This window comes from Neomonachus schauinslandi, chromosome X (assembly GCF_002201575.2).
Source record: "Neomonachus schauinslandi chromosome X, ASM220157v2, whole genome shotgun sequence".
Taxonomy (NCBI): domain Eukaryota; kingdom Metazoa; phylum Chordata; class Mammalia; order Carnivora; family Phocidae; genus Neomonachus; species Neomonachus schauinslandi.
This window is the reverse complement of record NC_058419.1, coordinates 99,983,626-100,002,831: the sequence shown is the minus strand read 5'-3', so window position 1 is coordinate 100,002,831 and position 19,206 is coordinate 99,983,626. Positions and strand designations below refer to the sequence as shown.

General features: G+C 41.4%; 1 protein-coding gene across 1 annotated transcript in view; it reads right to left on the bottom strand.

The window, feature by feature from the left end:
• Positions 1–19,206, bottom strand: part of DMD (dystrophin) — a 2,077,064-nt gene that overhangs the window by 206,390 nt on the left and 1,851,468 nt on the right. The window lies entirely within an intron of this gene.

Below are 19,206 nucleotides of genomic sequence, written 5' to 3'. Positions count from 1 at the left end.
AGAGAGATTCCTTTTATTCTGGTCAAAATCTGCCTCCCTAAATCTGTCATGTCCACAATCGGTCCTATTCTAGATGTCTAAATTAAATCATCTGAACAGTTGAGAGAAACTACTTTCAATAGAGCTGAGACCTATTTTCATCTGAAAGATGAAAACAGTCCCTGGTTCCTAAACAAACAAAGCACTACCTAACATCACCTCACTCATTACTGGATACATTTTTACAAAGCACCTACTATGCACTAGGCCCTTGGCAAAGTGCTGGCACCAGTGCGGCCAATAAGGCGCAGTTCCTGCTACTTTGCATTTTAGTCTCTGAGGATATTCTTCAATGAACACATCTAATATTCTAGCATTAAAATCAACCAACTGCTCTCTACTGAACATACATTTTGTGCTCAGCTCTGCACTAGGTATTTGCAGGCAGGGGTGGAGTAAGAGGGCATGTGGTAGGGAAAGAGGTCCTGACATGTCCCATGCCCTCAGGACATTATTGTTTAAATGAGATCAGGTTTTAGAAGAACATATATTCTAATGGAAATATATCAGTCAGAGTCCCAGCCAGAAACAGATAACACGTTCTTTTCAGCGAAGTTGAGTGGAATTTAGTAAAAGGGCTGGTCACAGAGGTCTGTGCAGGGTGCAGGGAAATCACAAGGCATAATAGTAAGAACAAGGAACTATTAGCATCCCTAGGTCTGAGGGACAAGGACAGAGAGCCATTACTGGAATAGAGTGGGGGAGGGGGAAGGAGGAAGCAGGATAAGGAAAGGGAAAGGAGAAGAGAGGGGTTGAGAAGAAGAGAAAGAAGAGAAAGAGGAAAAAGAGAGGATAATGGCCAGAGTTGTAGTACCCAGGAGAATGGAAGCCATCTTGGCCGCAATCCCCCAGAAGCAAACATGAAGTAGCTTGAGCTGTATTTCAAGGAAGCACTGGTACAGGAGCCGGAAGGAAGGCAAGGAAAGGAGCCAAGCTGATAAGGGATGCAGTGCTGCTTTGGGTACCTGGGGCCCACTGCAGGTGAGGATTTCACCTGCACAGAAGACACTTCAGAGTTAAGCCCCTCTACTCACCTCTGAGGGGGTGAAGGAACTGGAGTATTTATTTACTATTGCTTGAGGGCTACTCCTGGAATAAGGGGGGGGGGGGTGGGGGCGGGTCATTAACTCTCTGGACTCCCCTCGTGAGCTGGTGAGCAAGGCCTATGGCCAGAGAAAGCCTTGAAGGCTGAGTCACAGGTGTGTGTAGTTGGAAGCCAAGGTTTGGTGTGTCTGGGCGTGGTGAATTCCAGAGGGTATAGGGGGAAGGCCCTGACAACTTAGGCTATGGAAGATACACATTAAGAACGACTGAAAAGAAAGATGTAAGAAATCTGAGTTCCTGATGGATCCATTCCTGTGTATCTGGATTGCTGTGTGAGAACCTTATACATCTCTACTTGTAAGCCACTGTTAATTTGAGTTTTCTGTTACATGAGGTCAAACCTCCTTCTGACTGAATCACTCCCACCCATCCAGACCATCTATGGCCACTCACATCATTCCTGGCTCACATTTTCAATGGCTGAAGAGCATTCCATTAATGGCTATACCATGATTTACTGAAGGAACACCTTCTTTGGGAAAATTTAGATTGTTTCCAGTTTTTCACTGTTGTAAGTCAGGCTGCAATGAATCTCTCTGTAGATAAATCTTTGCACACAGTTTTGCCAATTTTCTTAAGCAAAATTCCTAGAAATATATTTATTTCATTGAAGGCTATGAACACTTTAAAGGCATTTTATACAAATTACACTCCTGCCAGCAGGAGTCTTTCTTTATCGATCCAGGAAGAAAGGGAAAAATCCATTTTCTGCTGGTCAGTGGCATTTAGTTGGTATAATTCTTAAGGCACATTAGATATACGGCCTGATACAGGTTATTTGAGAACATGCTTCCCACACCCCTTCTTCCAAGACAGAGTGTAAACTTTCTGAGTTCAGAGAGGCACTCAGCACATCGGCTTTCTGTCTCAAAGCCTAACCCAGCATCTTGAGAGGTATGCGGATCAAGTAGAAAGTGTCTAGAACATAGATTCAGAAGAAATCAATTTGAGTCCCAACTCTACTGTTACTCCCTGATCTTAAGCAAGTCTTGTTTTCTCCCCGAGCCTTATTTATTTCATATGAAAAATAGGAATAATGACATCTCCCTTGCTGAAAGGCTATCAGGATAAAATGAGAAAATGGAAATGCAACTGCTTTGCAAAATGTCAACCACCATACAAATGATGTTTGTCATCACATACCTATGGGATGTTGTCTGAATGTTGGTAATTCTAGAATCAAGCTCTCTGCCTCAACTAAGCAGCAGTTGTCTTCAACCCTTGCATCCATTCCTAAGTACTAATAATGTGCCACATACAGGATAAAGTGTAGCAGAGAGAAATGCCTTTGAACATGAACTGCTTGGGCTTACAGTACGTTGTTCTCTATCTTTGCCTAGACCAATGGCATCTGATCAACAGGTCCTTCATTCTCAGGAAGACCATTGTCCAATATTCATCAACATGAATGATGAGTCGATCAGTCCATATTTGATCCAATGGGAAAGAGAGGGCCAGAGACTGCTTTACAATCAGAGGATTGTGATGATGTAAAGATAAGAACACTGTTCTTGTGCTACCATGTACAATGGATTGGAGGTAGGAGGGTGGAGTTCAGCAGGTAGTTCCTAAGAGAATTTGGTGTCCACTCCGAGTGAGAAGTCACACATGACTCTGTACTTCTAAGATTTAGTTACTGGGCAACTGGGAGTTTGGCAGAAAAAATAAGCTGGAAGGTCAATTTCAGATAAATTTCATATTTAGGTTAAAATATTTGGAAGGTGAAAAGGACAAGACCGTAAGTACTAGATGGTAGGTGAAGATATAAACACAGCTGGACTCTTGCAGGAAAGGAGGCTGTTAAAAGTGTACCCTGGGAAGTGGCCCATAATGGGGGTGCCAGTAAAAAAAAAAAAACCCTCCAAAGAAAAACAATACAGAAACTAGAATACAGTAGAGTGAAACATGAGAAAGACAGCCAGGTGGTGAGACGTTATGAGTACCAACGGGTTCCAGTGGACTAAGGGTGTAGAAGAGGAAGATCTATTTGGTCACAAGACCACTGGTGATCTCAAGAGGGCAATTTTGCAGAAGCAGTGAAGGCCGAACCAGATATAGAAGTTGAAACAGCCGGTAGATAGAAGGAAGTAGCAGGGTTAGGTCCTAAGCAAGCATATGAGAAGTGGTGTATGAAAGGAGGAGAACATGCAGGGACAGGGGGACCATCTGCAGGCTGATCATCGCTCTCTCCTGTTCTGTAAACCAGCCCACTCAATTCATTTATTTATGGGATTTGCTTGGTGTCTTCTCTAAAATATTCAATTACACACACAAAAAACTTATTTCTACTTTTTTCCCCACTTCCTAAGGTCATACTCAAGATTACAGTACAGTGCTTACGTTTTCAAGTAGCTATCAATGCTGGAAGGTATGTGTATGTATCTCTCACTTTTCCCCATTGTGATGGCTTTCTGTATGATTTCTATTTCCTTGTGAGGGGATGCATCTAGTTTCGGTAGCAAGAGTAAGTTTTCTGTCATTTGCCTGAAAGGCCGAGTTAAATAGAACACTTCAAAAACATTAAATTAAAATAAGAATAGTGCTTTATATGTCTGAATCATATATCAAAAGTAAAGATTCAATGAAAACTTTAAGATCACTTACTAAACTTTCAAAGATGGGCAGATTTTCCATAAAGATTTCACCAGCAGAGACAGATGGGCTACATTCCAGAGGGGAAGGTCACAAGAGTGATGAATGAGACCTCTAATGTCTGCCATAGCTGTGAAAATCTTTATGGCTAACTAAAATTCCTCACGAATAACAATCTGTAAATATTATACGAGCTGTCAGACGGAGAACACCGAGCTCTGGGACCGTCACACATGGTGAACAGAATACCCCACCACGGGATTTGTCAGTAGATTGCCAAGGCATTTAGCGTATCAGGCTTCCATTTGATCTGGGAAGTCAAGAGTTCATACTCAACTACTTGCCAAGGTGACTGAGTTGCAGAGATATAAACATTTCCAAGTGCTGCTGGCTGCACAGTCCTGCAAAATCTCATAACCAATATTTGGAAGCATTACTCACGAAAGAAAAGCTCCTTCAAACTGACTTATACAAAACCCCCAGAACCTCATTGTCATTATTGGGACAGTTAGAAAGAAATACACCTCCTAAGGCCAGCTATGGGAGGAGAGGTGTGTATATCAATAGAGTCGTGACTGAGTTATGCTCATGGAATGTCTAATTCTGAACAGAACTGGCTGACTGTATTACTACAGAACTTTCCTCTGGGTAAAGGTGGCTACAGTGTTTAGGCCATCTGGGTTAAGCCGGGTTACTAACACGTCAGTGCAGTATTGCCAGGTGTTTTAGTGTCTCCCCAGATGTGCTTTTAAAAGACGGCAGGCAGTCCACACCATTTGCTGAATGCTCTCTGTGTGAACGGTATTGTATTAGGCACCAGGGAAATTTCCAGGAATGTAAAATTTGAAACCTGAGCCAGTAGGGAGCAACTCTGATATTAAAAACCAAATGACTGTAGATGGGATGCACATCCATTTGGAAAGCAAGAGTGAGAAAGAGCTAAGGATGGGACAAAAATTAAAGCAAAAAGAAGGTGGGAGAGATTAAATTTTGATCCCAATACTTTCCTTCACTGTGAAACAATGGAACATCTATAATTGAGCCATAGCCTCCTGGCAAACAGTACGATTCCTAGCCCCATGACCTTGGGGTTGGCCATGTGACTTGCTTTGGCTAACAGGGCTTTAGCAGACATGACAGGAACAGAGGTTTGTACTCTTGTGCTCTGGCAATCTGCCAGGAGCACATGCCCCAGGTGGCCTCTGATCCTTCAGCGTGGGCCTCTAGAAACAACCTGAATGAAACTAGCAGCCTGGAGCCAAACCCAGCCAACCTCCAACCCATAGCCTGCAGCAGAGCTTCCCAAACTTCATCTAGATCATCTGAACTACAGCTGGCCTGTAGACCTAGAAACACCAGAACAGAAACTTTCTATTCTCATATAGGAGGAAGAGAGGGAGAGAGGGAGAGTGAGAAAGAGGAGGGTGGGCAGACAGAGAGGGGTCAAAGAACACCAAAGGGGTGAAAGAATAGAAAAATATTCCCAAGCAGAAGTCTCCCCGATTTGTTACTAGCCACATTCTCTACTGTCATGCAAGGATCAATGGGGATTACCCACTTGCATCTTTGTAGTTGAGACTTGTGGGTTGCCACTCACTAGTGCCCGGAACCCTTCCTCTGAAGCTGCTCATCTGTAATAATTACAAGTGTAGGGGCGCCTGGGTGGCTCAGATGGTTAAGCGTCTGCCTTCGGCTCAGGTCATGATCTCAGGGTCCTGGGATCGAGTCCCGCATCGGGCTCCCTGCTCCTTGGGAGCCTGCTTCTCCCTCTGCCTTTCTCTCTCGCTCTGTCTCTCATGAATAAAAATCTTTAAATAATTACAAGTGTAAACTTGAATGTGTCATTAAACTTCTCCAGTCTGTTTTCTGTTCTGTGAAAGAGAGAGAGTCTTACTCCTTATTTTACAGGGTTGCTGTGAAGATGACGCAGGCTAATCCATGGAAAATGCTTCCTCAGTGTTAAGAGCACAAAGTGCGCCATATTTTTTGTATTCCTATTCCTACCCCTACTATTATCATCATCCTCATTCATGTGCTGAGTCATCAGGATATTTATTCCATTTACTAACTTACTGCTGGTGTAAAGAATCCTAGGGCAACCAGGCAGATGAGACTCTGTGGTTCTAGAGTTACAGTGACTAGTACCCAATAAGCACAGGCATAGGCAACAACTCCAGTAAACAATTCCTCTTCCTCCTTTTGCCACCATTTTGTGTCTCTTCAAAAAATTGTATGCAGTTCTCGGAGTAGTAAAACTTGAGAGGAGACATATCTTCCTTTTGGCATTCTGATGCTGGTGTCAACCATGAGAGTCAATGGTGTTTGACCATTTTACATGAATATTGCTTAGGAATTCAAAACAAACAGCTAAGTATTTTTAGAAAGACTCAGAACAAGACATTTTTCGTTTTAATTTCCATTTTTAGTTCTGCTTTTTAAATTAAATTTCACATGACCAAAGTTACTATCTTTTTTTTCTATTTAAATTAGTGTGGCTGGTCACAGGAGAGGAATGATCTGATCTCCTTTAAGACTTAAGCCTTGTTGTCCTTTATTTTGCCCTAAGATAACAAGCGTTCTGGTAAATTTTTGTGTTGGACTCCAGGAATAACTGAAGATTTGGTTCAAAACTTTCCCTCTTCCCTTGCAACCTTTAATAGATGTATCTGCTCCAGACCTCCTGGACCAAGTCTTTCGAATCAGTCTCTTTCCCTTGATAGCTGGCCTAGATCAAGTTCTAAAATACAAACTCTCAGTTTTTACCTTTTGAGAATAAACCCCTCTGCCCTTAACTCACACTGTAAATGAGCTCATTCCATTCCTTTTCTAATTTTTTTCCTAGACGTTTCCTGCTCAGATTTTCTCTTTCCAAGTCAAATTGTCCCCATGTTGACTAATCCTTCAATTATTCTCTCTCGTCTGCCTATTTCTAGCTCATTAAAACATTAGCACTCTCTAAAACCTATATTTATATTCATTATACATACATAAGAAATCCCTTTTCTGGACAAAAGGGCTATAAGGAGGCTACATGTAAAATTGGAAAGGGGGATATTCATCATATCAGAATACATCCTGTGAACCTTGCTAAGTGAAAGAAATCAAGGGCCAAGCAATCAGAAGCCTTCTTTGCTTGATTCCTCTCAGAAGAAATACTCTCTACCTTGGATTTGCACGTAGCCTCAGAGACAATGTGCATTTATACTAGTTGCGATATATTTTATAAGAGATATATATTTGGTCTCTGTCTGCAATTGCTAGCTCACAGTTCCCAAGACCCTTGGAATTTCCGGGGTGGAGAGTGATAAAGGTATCTTTTGTTATGTTAATGAGGTGACTTTTGGAAGGCCAAGATGGAACCTGGTCACCAGAGACATAACCTGTCTTTAGAGGGTTAGAACTTTCCTTCTCCACCCCTCCCCCAGACCTGGGGAGGGGGGAGAGGAGAGAAACTGGAGGTTGAATCCAATAGCCAAAGATTCAATCCATCATTAGTATGTAATGAAGCCTCCAAAAAAACTCAAAAGGACAGGGTCTGGAGAGCTTCCGGGTTGGTGAACACATGGAGGTGTGGGGAGAGCGGCGTGCCTGGAGAGGTCATGGCAGCCCCACGCCCCTCCCACATACCTTGCCCTGTGCATCTCTTTCAACTGGATGTTCCTGAGTTCTATCCCTTTATCATAAACCTGTGATCTTGGAAGTAAAACGTTTCTCTGAGTTCTGGTAACAGCTCTAGCAAATTAATCAAACCTGAGGAGGAAGTCCTGGGAACTTCTGGTTTATAGCCAGTGGGTCAGAAGAAGTAGAGGAAACAATCTGAACTTGTGACTGTGTCTGAAGTCCAAGGAAGAGGTCGTGGAAACCTCCCATTTATAGCTGGCTGGTGAGAAGCACTGGTAGAAGCTGGGCTTGTGACTGGCATCTGAAGTGGGCAGGGTTGGGGGGCAGTCTTGTAGGCCTGCACCCTTAACCTCTGGGATCTGATGCTATCTATGGGTCAATGGGGTCAGAAATGAGTTGAACCTGCTGGTATGCGAGAATTGCTTGGTGCTGTGTGGGAAGTTCTCCCCTCCATGGAAATTGGGCTCAGGAACCTCATTTACTAGTCTATAAAGAACATCTCATTTTGCTTCCTATAGAATTAGTTTCCTCCTTCCACTCTAGTCTTACCATCCCTATTTACCACAACCATAGGTCATTTTTTTTTTTTTTAAATAGGTCTTTCTCTTTTGTTTAGAATTTGAGCGTCCCAAAGCCAGGTTTTGGTCTCTCTCATCTTCCTATTCCAAGTGCCTAGTGTTTGTTAATAAATATAGGAAGGAATGCTACAGGCATAGTAAATCAGATCATGTCACATCTTAGTTCAGAACCCTCCCAAGTCTTCCCTTCTTAAGAGGAAATTTCAAAGGTTTTTAACCATAGATGATAAGACCTGACTTGGCCTGGCTCTTGGTTGCTCACTGACCTCCTTATCCTTCACCATCTTGCTTCCTCAGCTTCAATCCTACTGGACTCCTTGTTGTTCCTCAAACCCCACTAAGCTTGCTCTCATCTCAGGGTCTTCGTGTTTACTGTTTCCTCTACCTGGAACCCTCTGTATCTGCCTGGCTTTTTCTCTCACTTCTCTACTCAAATGCCACCCCCATGACCACCCCATTTAAAAAGTTCCCTTCCCCTATTACCTCTAGCCTGCTTTATTCTTCTCTGTCAAACTTATCATGACCCAATTGCTTTCTCCTATTAAAATTCAAGCTCCATGAGAGAGGATTTTTCTTTCATTTACTGCGGTTTCACCAGTACCTAGAACAGAGTTTGGCCTATACTGGTCATTGAATGGACTAATTGAAGGACAGAATGAATTAATTCTTAGTTGGCCGAAAATAAAGTGAAGCTCATAATTTTTTCAGGACATTAGACTAGGCACTAGACTCAGTTCTTTCCTAGAGGGAATAATCTTCAGCATGCCCAGTTATTCATTCAATCAAGGCATATCCTGTACTTATCTCCAAGATGTTGGATGCATGACATTAAAAAAAAAAAAAAAAAAGGAATGCATGCCCTTTACCCTTTTGGTGCTCACACTCCAACCCATTTCCTTTTATGATCTATTTTATCGACCATCCTTCATTCTAACTCTTGTCTGTCATTGGTATGTGTGCTGCTGGACTTAAGGTATAAGGCAAGAGGCTGACGTAATCTTATGCTGTCCTCAAAGTCCTTACCCATTAATGGAGGTCACAAGGTCAGACATCTTAAATAATGATCATCACTACATACACTGGACAAAATCATCAACTTCATAATAAAAGCAAGAGTAAATCAAATCACCCAGTGACCAGAATGAGCCTATTACAATGCCTTTTCCTCAGATGCTTTGAAATGCCTGTCAGTTACATTGTCCCCTCACAGATGGGTTTCCCCAGGTAACAGACTCTGAGACAATGTTTAAAGAGCAGGGTATTTAGTAAGGTGTGCTCTTGTGATCAACATCTGTGGAAGGGAGAAGAAGGAAGCAGGAATGGCGACCGAGAGAAGTCAAGCAAGGAGGCAGGCCCAGTGACAGTCTCAGTGAACCCCACTAGAGCTCCTGAGGTAGAATGTTAGAATTCTCCTACATTAGGCCCAAATGGCCAGGTCTTTATTCTCCTGCAACCATCAGGAGCTACCCTCAGAAGGGGTGTGACTTTGGGGGAGGCAGCTGAAGCAATTCCCCAAAGGACAGATAGCTGAAGGTCATCTGCTGAGGACACTCCTCTTCACTGCATGGGACCTGGAAGCTGTAGAGAAGTAGGCTCAAATGACTCCTCACACAGAAGCCATTCTACTTAGTGTTCTATGTGACCCAACTGCCATGGCTACACATAGTCCAGGAGTCAGGTATACAGGAGTTGTTCTCAGCCAGGGACAATTTTGCCTTCCAAAGGACATCTGGCAGCATCTGGAGACATTTCTGGTAGTCACAACTGAGAGGGCAGATGCTACTGGTACAGAGTGGGGTGAGGCCAGGGATGTTGCTAAACATCCGACAGTGCACAGCACAGTCTCCCCAACAAAGAATTGTCTAGAGCACCTGGTCTAGAAAGCCTGGTTTCAATATAAACCGATTGTAAATACCTGACCCAATCAGATGCTCTTTCTTGGAGAGTTTGATTGTAACATATAGAGAAATTTAGATGGTAGAAAGGTAGGGAAGTTAAAAAAAAAGTTAGAGGGCTAAAGAAGAAAACAGAAGTCACAAGGTGGTTGAAACTATAAGGACAAGGTAGAGAAGAGAGAGAAGCTATGATACTGTGGTAGTTTGAGTCTACAACAGCAAAGCACATCAAGAGAGAAACAAACAAGCTTCACGGTGACTGCCATTCCCCATCCTTCCTTATGTTTCCAGGGGTCCCCCTCATCACCTAAGTCTATCCCCGCTCCTTACAGCTTGGAGGAGACAAAGCTCATCTGCAGTAGACTGAAATCAAGATGACTATTATTGCTGATATCTGAAAGTATATTTAAAAATTCAAGAGTTTTTTTTTTTTTTTTTTTTAAGACAGGGACAGGGGAGGGATAGAGGGAGAGGGAGAGAATCTTAAGTAGGCTCCACGCCCAGCATGGAGCCCGACCCAGGACTTGATCTCATGACCCTGAAATCATGACCTGAGCCGAAATCAAGGGTCAGATGCTTAACTGACTGAGCCACTCAGTCACCCCTCAAGAGAATGGCTTTTAAAAATTTTATTTTATTTATTTTTTAAAGATTCTGTTCATTTATTTGAGACAGAGAGAGAGAGCAAGCAAGCATGAGCTGGGCTGGGGGCAGAGGGAAAGGGAGAAGCAGACTCCCTGCTGAGCAGGGACCCCCCCCCCCCTCCAAGAGGCAGCGCTCGATCCCAGGACCCTGGGATCATGACCTGAGTCAAAGGTAGATGCTCAACTAACTGAGCCACCCAGGCGCCCCAAGAGAATGGTTTTTAAACCAGCAACAGTTTATGTAAGTCTGCAAAAGAACAAAATGCCTTTGTCCTCACCTCAATGTTCTCACCAAAAAGTATTATGTAATCTCAAACTGGTTGTGTTCTGAAAATGGAAAACATCCAAATGGAAAAACGAAAGTAATGATTTTTGCTCACAGGGATGTGATTCCACCATTTCTGTTGTGTAAAGCTTTGTATTTTGGGATGGATGACAAAATGTTACCCTAGGCCAAACTCACAAATGCCTTCATTTTCTGGAGAGTATAAAAATATACCTTTCAGAGCCAGCATTCCACTAAAATAGTGCCCATGTATCATGACACTGGTTCAGCACTGTGGTGCTGCTCTCAGTGTCCTAGGTCCCCATGAGGCCCAGAGAAATCTGTCATGATGAGGAAAACAAGAAAGAAACAAGCATTTGCTTAGTTTCTGCCATGCCACCGGAAATCTCCATGCAGGTATGTGGCGGAGTGGTGGTTGTGATCCAGCTAAATGTCACAATTGGGCTCTACAGTCAGATTATGCATGGGGTAGCACAATAGTTTCATCCAGTCTGGGAGATATTAATGCTGTTGGCGTCCCCCTCAGAACTCCCTTTCCCGCTGATACACCCATCCCCAGCTGCTATGAGTGTTGATTGCTACTGGCCCATTGCCTCACGGCTCCAGAGAACCTTCCTCAGTGAAATGGGAACTGTTGTCCTCTGCTCCCCAGAAATCCACAGCCAATGCCTGACTGACATGGGGTAACAAAAACCCAGCTCCCGTCCTTCAAAATGGGGCCAATTCTATGGTGCAATGTGTGCTCCAGAGTGCCCTGGGGGGTCAGGCCAAAGTTCGTGTCCACTTCCTTGCTTAGCTTGACTCCATCACCAGCATAACCCCCACCGCATCCTTCCTCCCTCCCTCCCTCCCCTTCACCCAAGAGCTGCTATTTAGGCAAATTACTTGTACAAGAATCTATTTCCACGAAACATTACTTAAGGCTGTGGTGCCTGACCATCCCAGTATGCTCAGCACTGAGATTTTCTGAGATGCAGGAATCTCAGTGCTCGAACCAAGAACATCCCAGACACACCAGGACCAGTGGTCATCCTAACTTAAGGCAGATAGATATTTAGATCCTGAGCTTTGCCTCCACAACTTTGGGTAATCTGAATGACATTGATTTGGTGGCGTTCTGGTAAACCAGCTACGCAGAAAAAGAAAAACAAGTCTTGATTTGCCATATTTGCCAATTTTGGTGGGGTCTGTAGTCCCACTATGGCTGATTTCAAGCTACCAAAGTTTAACAACCAGTTCACAATTGCTGTATATTTAACAACTGGCTCTTTCAAGCCAGTAAAAGTCAGCTCCAGTACACAAATTCCCACAGAAGAAACTGAGAACTTTCCAAAGCTTCCTCATGTGTCCAAATAAATGGATACAGAGGGCTGAAGATGCAAAATTTTGTTACTAAGGTTACTCTACAGCAAATAAATCTAGGTCTTCACGGAGAATATAAATTTGAGCTCAAGGAGAAAGGGCCATAGAAATTGGTTTTGAGAAAAGAGTTTAATTATTATCACTGTGACTGCTTTTTGTGGGCATCTGAAAGGCTACCTTTGAACTTATGGAGCTGTTACCAGCATCACTGATAAGTTACAAGGCATCTGTCCCAAATTCCTGACACTCGAGACAGCACCGTGACTGCTGAAGAAGTTGGCCCCAATTATTTTGCCCTAAGATTTTTCCCTGATAAGGAAGCTTTAGGCTGAAAATCACCTCACATTGTAGATGCAAGCTTCTTCCTGACTTATCACGACAGCTTCCTTAAGCCGATCTGAAGCTTTAAATTATTGGCCCACTTGTATTTCAAATTTATCCATTCCCTGAGGACAAAGGTAGCATAGATTGGAGCACTGTTAAGTGAAATGTCAGCAATTATTAGACATGCTTAAAGTTTTTTTCCCCATCTTCTTCATTAAGTGTGTGAGTGGGAAGAGGCGGTGGGGGGTGGGGTGCAGGGAGGAAGGTTTGGTAACTCTCAAGATGGAAACAAACTTTTTAGTCTGATGTAGCAAGGGGAAACTGTAAAGGCTTGGATTGCTTTAATGAGACAAAGAGTTAACTAGGGATTTGATTAAGGCACTGAAGATGATAAAGCTTGCGCTGCAAGAAGTAGTGATCAATTCCTTCTTTTTACAGTGTCTCATAATCTGAGAACAAGAAGATCACTCAATGAAACTCATATCTTTTAAATTCAGAACAAATAGTAAAAAGGAAATTTGTCTTATGGAGTTCCATAGCCATCAACAGAGGGTAAGATTTTAAGAGGTCAGTGGATTAAAAGCTAGAGAATAAAAATCTTTACTATTATTGTTTTTTTCCATTATCAAAGTAAATACACGCTTATTATTAAAAAAACTGCAAACATAAAAAAAACCCACTATAGCTCTTTGGATTCTGATATTTTTCAGTCTTGTCTTTAGGCATCCCCTTCTGTTGTTTTTTTTTTATTTTCTAATAGAGTTGTGATCAAACTAATTGTGAAGTTCGCTTTTTTCCTTATATTACACGGCACAGGAGACTTTTATGAAAAGGACCATGTCAACTTCTGAATGCTATTAGTCCTTGCTCAGAGGCAACATGAAAGGTCACATTATTTATTGAGTGTCTACTATGTGATAGTCACTATGCTAAATCTCATGCCACTGTGTATTAGCAATGTCAGGAGGAAATTTACTTCTTTTGGATACAAAACATAATTCACTCTGTAAATGATTTCACTGAACATCTACCAAGTACAGTTACCATATTAGATGCTGAAGAATATAAAGCTATCCTGTCCTTGAAAAGATTAAGGTCTACTCATTGATTACTCATCCATTCATTAGTTGCACAAATAACAATTGAGCTTGTATAATATGAAAAACACTGCCCTTTCAGATTAGATCCACGAGAAACATCTCTGGGAAGGAGAGGAACTAGTTTCATGCAATTAAAAACAAAAGAACGAATGATACTTTCACATCCAGTTTCACTCTAATAGGCAGATATGAAATTATACTGTCAAGTTGATGATGATAATGACACCAATGCTAACAGCAATCACTTCTGTACCACTATGTGCCAGGTCCTGTTCCATATATTTTATTTAAGTGGGCTCCAAAACCCAGCATGGAACCCAGTGCGGAGCTTGAACTCATGACCCTCAGATCAGAGCCCGAGCTGAGATCAAGAGTCGGATGCTTAACCAACTGAGCAACCCAGGTGCCCCTGTTCTATATATTTTACATAAAATATACACACAGTGTATATATATACAGTAACTATTTGATCTTCACCATAACCCTATGAGGTAATATTATCATAGTTTATTGAATTCAAAACACCATTGGACATTAAATACATTCTGATTTCAGGGCTTTTATAATTGTGGCTAGAGAATATGTCTTACGTTTGATGAAATGTTACTATTATCCCCATTTTACAGATGAGTATAAAGAGATGGAGTATCTGACCAATACTTGAACCCCGTCAGCCTAGTTCCAAAGGCTATAGTCTTAACCAATATCCCAAGTGAGATAACACTTGGCCCAGAGGCATCCAGAGAAAATTCAGGCTCTGTAAATCCACTTAGTACGGCCAAGAGAAACAGAAGAGAGAAATCTGTGGCAATATCAGATGAACTAGACAATTGCTGGCCTCAGTGTTTGTTGTCAATGGGTAAGGCAGTATGAGCAGAAACTGGGTTCCAGTCCCACATCTATTATAACCTTGGTGATGTCATTTTATCTCTCTGCACATATTCTGTCTTCTGTAAAAATAAGGGTAGGGGTGGCGTAATTCAGTGTCTTTCAAACTTTTTTGGACTGCAACCCACAAAAGGAAAGTATTTTACTCTCTGTTGTAGCACACACGTATGCATGTGCGTGCATGCACACCCACCCACCTAATTGAAACCAAAGTGTCAAAACAATACTTAACCTTGCTTGTGCAATGTACTCTGATATGTTCTCATCTCTTCCATTCCATTAAAAAATTGTTGGCTGCAAGTCATTAAACTGATTTCAGTATTCACTAATGAGTACTTTGAAAACAACTCATATAGCTACTCCCTTAAGCCTCTCTCCAGTTAGGAAATTCCACAGCATATGGGACTTCTGGGGTGGGGGTGGGAGCCAGAAACCTCAGGAGAGAGAAAGTTGACCCTTTTGCCTTATAAATAACTCATTTTCTTTTTAATTGGATCATGTTCTTATTACCTTCAGCAGGAAGTTCTCATCATTAAACCATTTGGCAAATACCACTTGAGGGCAAAGAATCCTATACTATGTTCCATGGCACGTTTAGTGAGAAATTAACTGGTATCCCTGAAAAAGACTTCCCTAGTCACGTAAGTATGGAGAAGAGCTACTGACTTTATCCTCTTCTTAGCATTTCCATGTATAGTAAAGGCTGCAACAATTTCAACAACGACAAAAAACTTTCGTACCTTTATAAGCTACTGTTTTTCCAATCTTATTGACCCCAAAATGATTTTTTTTCAAGGAAGAGTTATTAACATCATATAGAACATTAATGTTCTGAGGAATATGGCTTGGGAAATGCTACTTTGGGGGAATTCTAGAACTGGTAAAATATTTTAAGTTTTTATTTAAATTCCAGTTAGTTAATACACAGTGTTAAGTAGTTCCAGGTGTACAATATAGTGATTCAGCACCTCCAGACATCACCTGATGCTCATTGCAACAAGTGCCTTCCTTAATCCCCATCACCTCTTTCCCCCATCCCTCCACCCACCTCCCCTCTGGTAACCATCAGTATGTTCTCTCCAGTTGACAGTCTGTTTCCTGGTTTGCTTCTCTCTTTTTCCCTTTGCTCATCTGTTTTGTTTCTTAAATGGTATGTATTTGTCTTTCTCTGACTGACTTATTTTACTTAGCATAATACTCTCTAGCTCCATCCATGTCGTTGCAAATGGTAAGATTTTGTAGAACTGGTAAACCATTAAGACAGCTCTAAGTTCTTCTCACTCTTACAGAAAGAGTTCTACCTTTATTCAAATATATAGTTATCCTTGGTGAAGTAAAACTTAAACTAGAAGCTCAGAGAACTGAGAAAATTGACACAAAAAAGATCTCAGGCTCTTTTTTGTTTTTGAAGATAAATTCGTGAAGATAATTTTAAATGGACAATTTTCAGACTACTATGCCAATAAATACTATAGTACTTTCTTGATCATTGACATAGGAAGACATGGACACTGTACCTTCCTACTATATATTCTTTTTTAAAAGATTTTATTTATTCATTTGAGAGAGAGAGACAGAGAGAGCACAAGCAGGGGGAGAGGCAGAGGGAGAAGGAGAAGTAGACTCCCCGCTGAGCTGGGAGCCCGATGTGGGGCTTGATCCCAGGACCTGGAGATCATGACCTGAGCCAAAGGCAGAGGCTTAACCATCTGAGCCACCCAGGTCCCCCCCCTACTATATATTTTAATACATGTATAAATGCTAACTGTGTGATTCAAAATTGTGTATAAACATAATACACTATACATATATAAAAATTTATATAATTTTTAAAAATCACACTATTACCAAATTCTCCCTTTTCTTGGTTTAAGTTACTGAAGTCAATTAGAAGTGGTAGAGGGGTGCCTGGGTGGCTTAGGCAGTTGAGTGTCTGACTTTTGGTTTTGGCTCAGGCCATGATCTCAGGGGCGTGGGATCGAGCCCTGTGACAAGTTCGGCTTTGGGCTCTGTGCTCAGCCCCGGATTTGCTTGGGATTCTTTCCCTCCCCTCTCCCTCCCCCTTTCCTTCTCCCCCTGCATATGCTCTCTCTCTCAAATAAATAAATATATAAAATCTTAAAAAAAGAAGTGGTAGATTATTGGGGTGCCTTCCTGGCTCAGTCTATGTCTATGGAGCGTGTGACTCTTGATTTCAGGGTCATGAGTTTGAGCCCCACATTGGGTGTAGAGGTTACTTAAAAATAAAATCTTAAAAGAAGTGGTAGAATACTACAGCTAGAATTAAAGGCAAGCAAGTGTCTAGCAATGGATAAGGGTCATATTTTACAATGTTTTTCTCTTTTCATTTCTCTCAGATCTAAGATAAAAGGAACCACTTCTTTAACAAGTAGAGATTGGGCCACCAAGAAGAAACAGTGAATACTTTTATTTAGTAAAAGGCTGCCTCTCTCTACTGATAAAAAACAAAGACAGCTGGTAATGTAATTTTCAAAGTGTATGTGAAAGAGAGACAGAGAGAAAGAGAGAGAGGGAGAAGGAGAGAGAGAGTGAGCATGTTTGCGGGGGCAGTTAGTGCTCATCTTTACTTCTCTTTGTAATTTCTAAGCCTCAGAAATCATCCCATTATTATTCCTAGTAACCTGGAAGTAAATTACTAGATATCTATCAATTCAAAATCATTTGATATGGCCTCAGTGGTATTTTTTTCAAACATATTTTTGTTTGTTTTAGGGGAAAAACTGTTTTGCTTTCACAGAACACAATTTAACAGCAAGTAAGTGACTTCAGAGATGCCCTGCCTCAAATGTGGTTTTGATGGGGCACCCAAATTCTGGAGATTTCTAGAGGTCCATGTGGCGGTACATATCAGAAGCCATACAAATGTAAACGTCCTTTAACAGAGTGGTTGTGTGTTTAGGCGTTTATCTTGTAGAAAGACTAGGAGATGTTTATAAAGGTGTACAAAGGATGTTAGTCACAAAGCTGGATATCATAGTGAAAGATTTGAAATGACTTTAATTCAGAATTGTCTTGGTAAATCTGGTACAGCCAGAGATGAGAATACTACCCAGCCATTTAAAAAATTACTCTGTAGAGGAATATTTAAACCTAAAAATATTTTTATTACAGTTCTAAGGGAAAAAAGAGGTCATAAAATGGTAATGTGATTTTATTCCTGTTTGGTTTAAAAGAAGGGAATCTGAATTCACACACATACACACGCCCCCTGAGAGAAAGACAGAAAGTATATGAAGCACATTTTTTGTAGTGGTTATCTCTGAGTGGTGGGATTATGGGTAATTTTTTTCTCTGTTTGTATTCTCTGCTTTCCAAAATTTCCTTGAGTGGCATATATTACCTCTGTAATTTAAAAAAAGGACAACACAAAGAAACAGTCTTCATTCATTCTTTAGTCTCACTGTCCTATTTCTCAAATATCCCTTACACCAAATTGGTATTTTTTGATATCCATAAGCAAAGCTTCAAAGCATATATCAATATTCCACATGAGTAAGAAATTGGTGACTCCTGGGGCTGGCTCCATTTAAGCAGGTAAATGAGTGTTGTTATGAGCGTCCGTGTCTACTAGCCTGACCTTTCTGGAAGTGGGCACCGGTGTGATACTGTTTAAAAGGTGTAAACATGCTCCACCTGGCCCTTCAAAGTTCTTCCCTCACAACTCAGAGATTATGGCTGATGTTCTACCAACAGAGAGTCATTCCTCAGACTTATGGCTTTTCACCCTATTAAAATGCAAATAACCCAGGAGAAGTACACATTAAACTTTACCTGTCACCTGGGTTAAATAACATATCATTTTCTGAAAAGAAGTTTTAATGGGGAAGACATGGGAATTTGGGTGGGGCAAGCAGAGAGAATAAAGGATGAATGAATACACCTGGCATCTGAGGAGTAATTAATATTCATAAGAGTGATATTTTTGTTTACGGCTTATGAGTCACTTAAAAATATGTTATCACATTTAATTTCAATGAGATCAAATAGAGTGGCAGTCACCGAGGTGACTTAAGCAGACCAGAGATTTGGACAAGTACAGAAAACAAAATCCTCAGGCCTCGTCATTATCTTAGAGGCATTCCTAGAAGCCACAATCCACTTGGTTGCATACACTGCTTTCACCTGCCCCCCTTCTTTTGGCCCATCCTAAGCATGTCCAAATAACGACTGCATGCAGATAGTAAGGTTAGACCCCGTCAAGAATGTAAGACAATTTCTTACTTAATACACTGTCAATGTATAACAAAAAGGACTATCACCTCCTAGGAATTTTTTTCTAAAAGACAAGAGCCAATTGGAGATACATGAAAGCATCTAGTCAAATACTTTAAAATGTGAGCAAAGGGGTGCCTGGGTGGTGTGCAGTAGCGTTTGACCCTTGGTTTTGGCTCAGGTCACGTTTGTAGGGTCATGGGATCAAGCCTCACGTCAGGCCCCACGCTCGGTTTGAGATTTTCTCTCCCTCTCCCTCAGTTCGTCCCTACTGTGCACGTGTGTTCTTACTCTCTTCTCTCAAATAAATACATCTTAAAAAAAAATAAAAAGTGAGTAAAGATCTTTTTCTTAACCTATGGGAAATGGAAAACAAAGGAAAGGATGAGAAAATGACAATAAAAGAAGGTGGCAGGAGAGTGAAGGGAAATCATACAGAATTACTTCCTGTCTATAAGATACATAAATTAAGTAAATGACAGTCCAGTGTAGTGGCTAGAACAGGCTCTGGAACCAAGCTGGGTTTGAATCCTGGCTGTC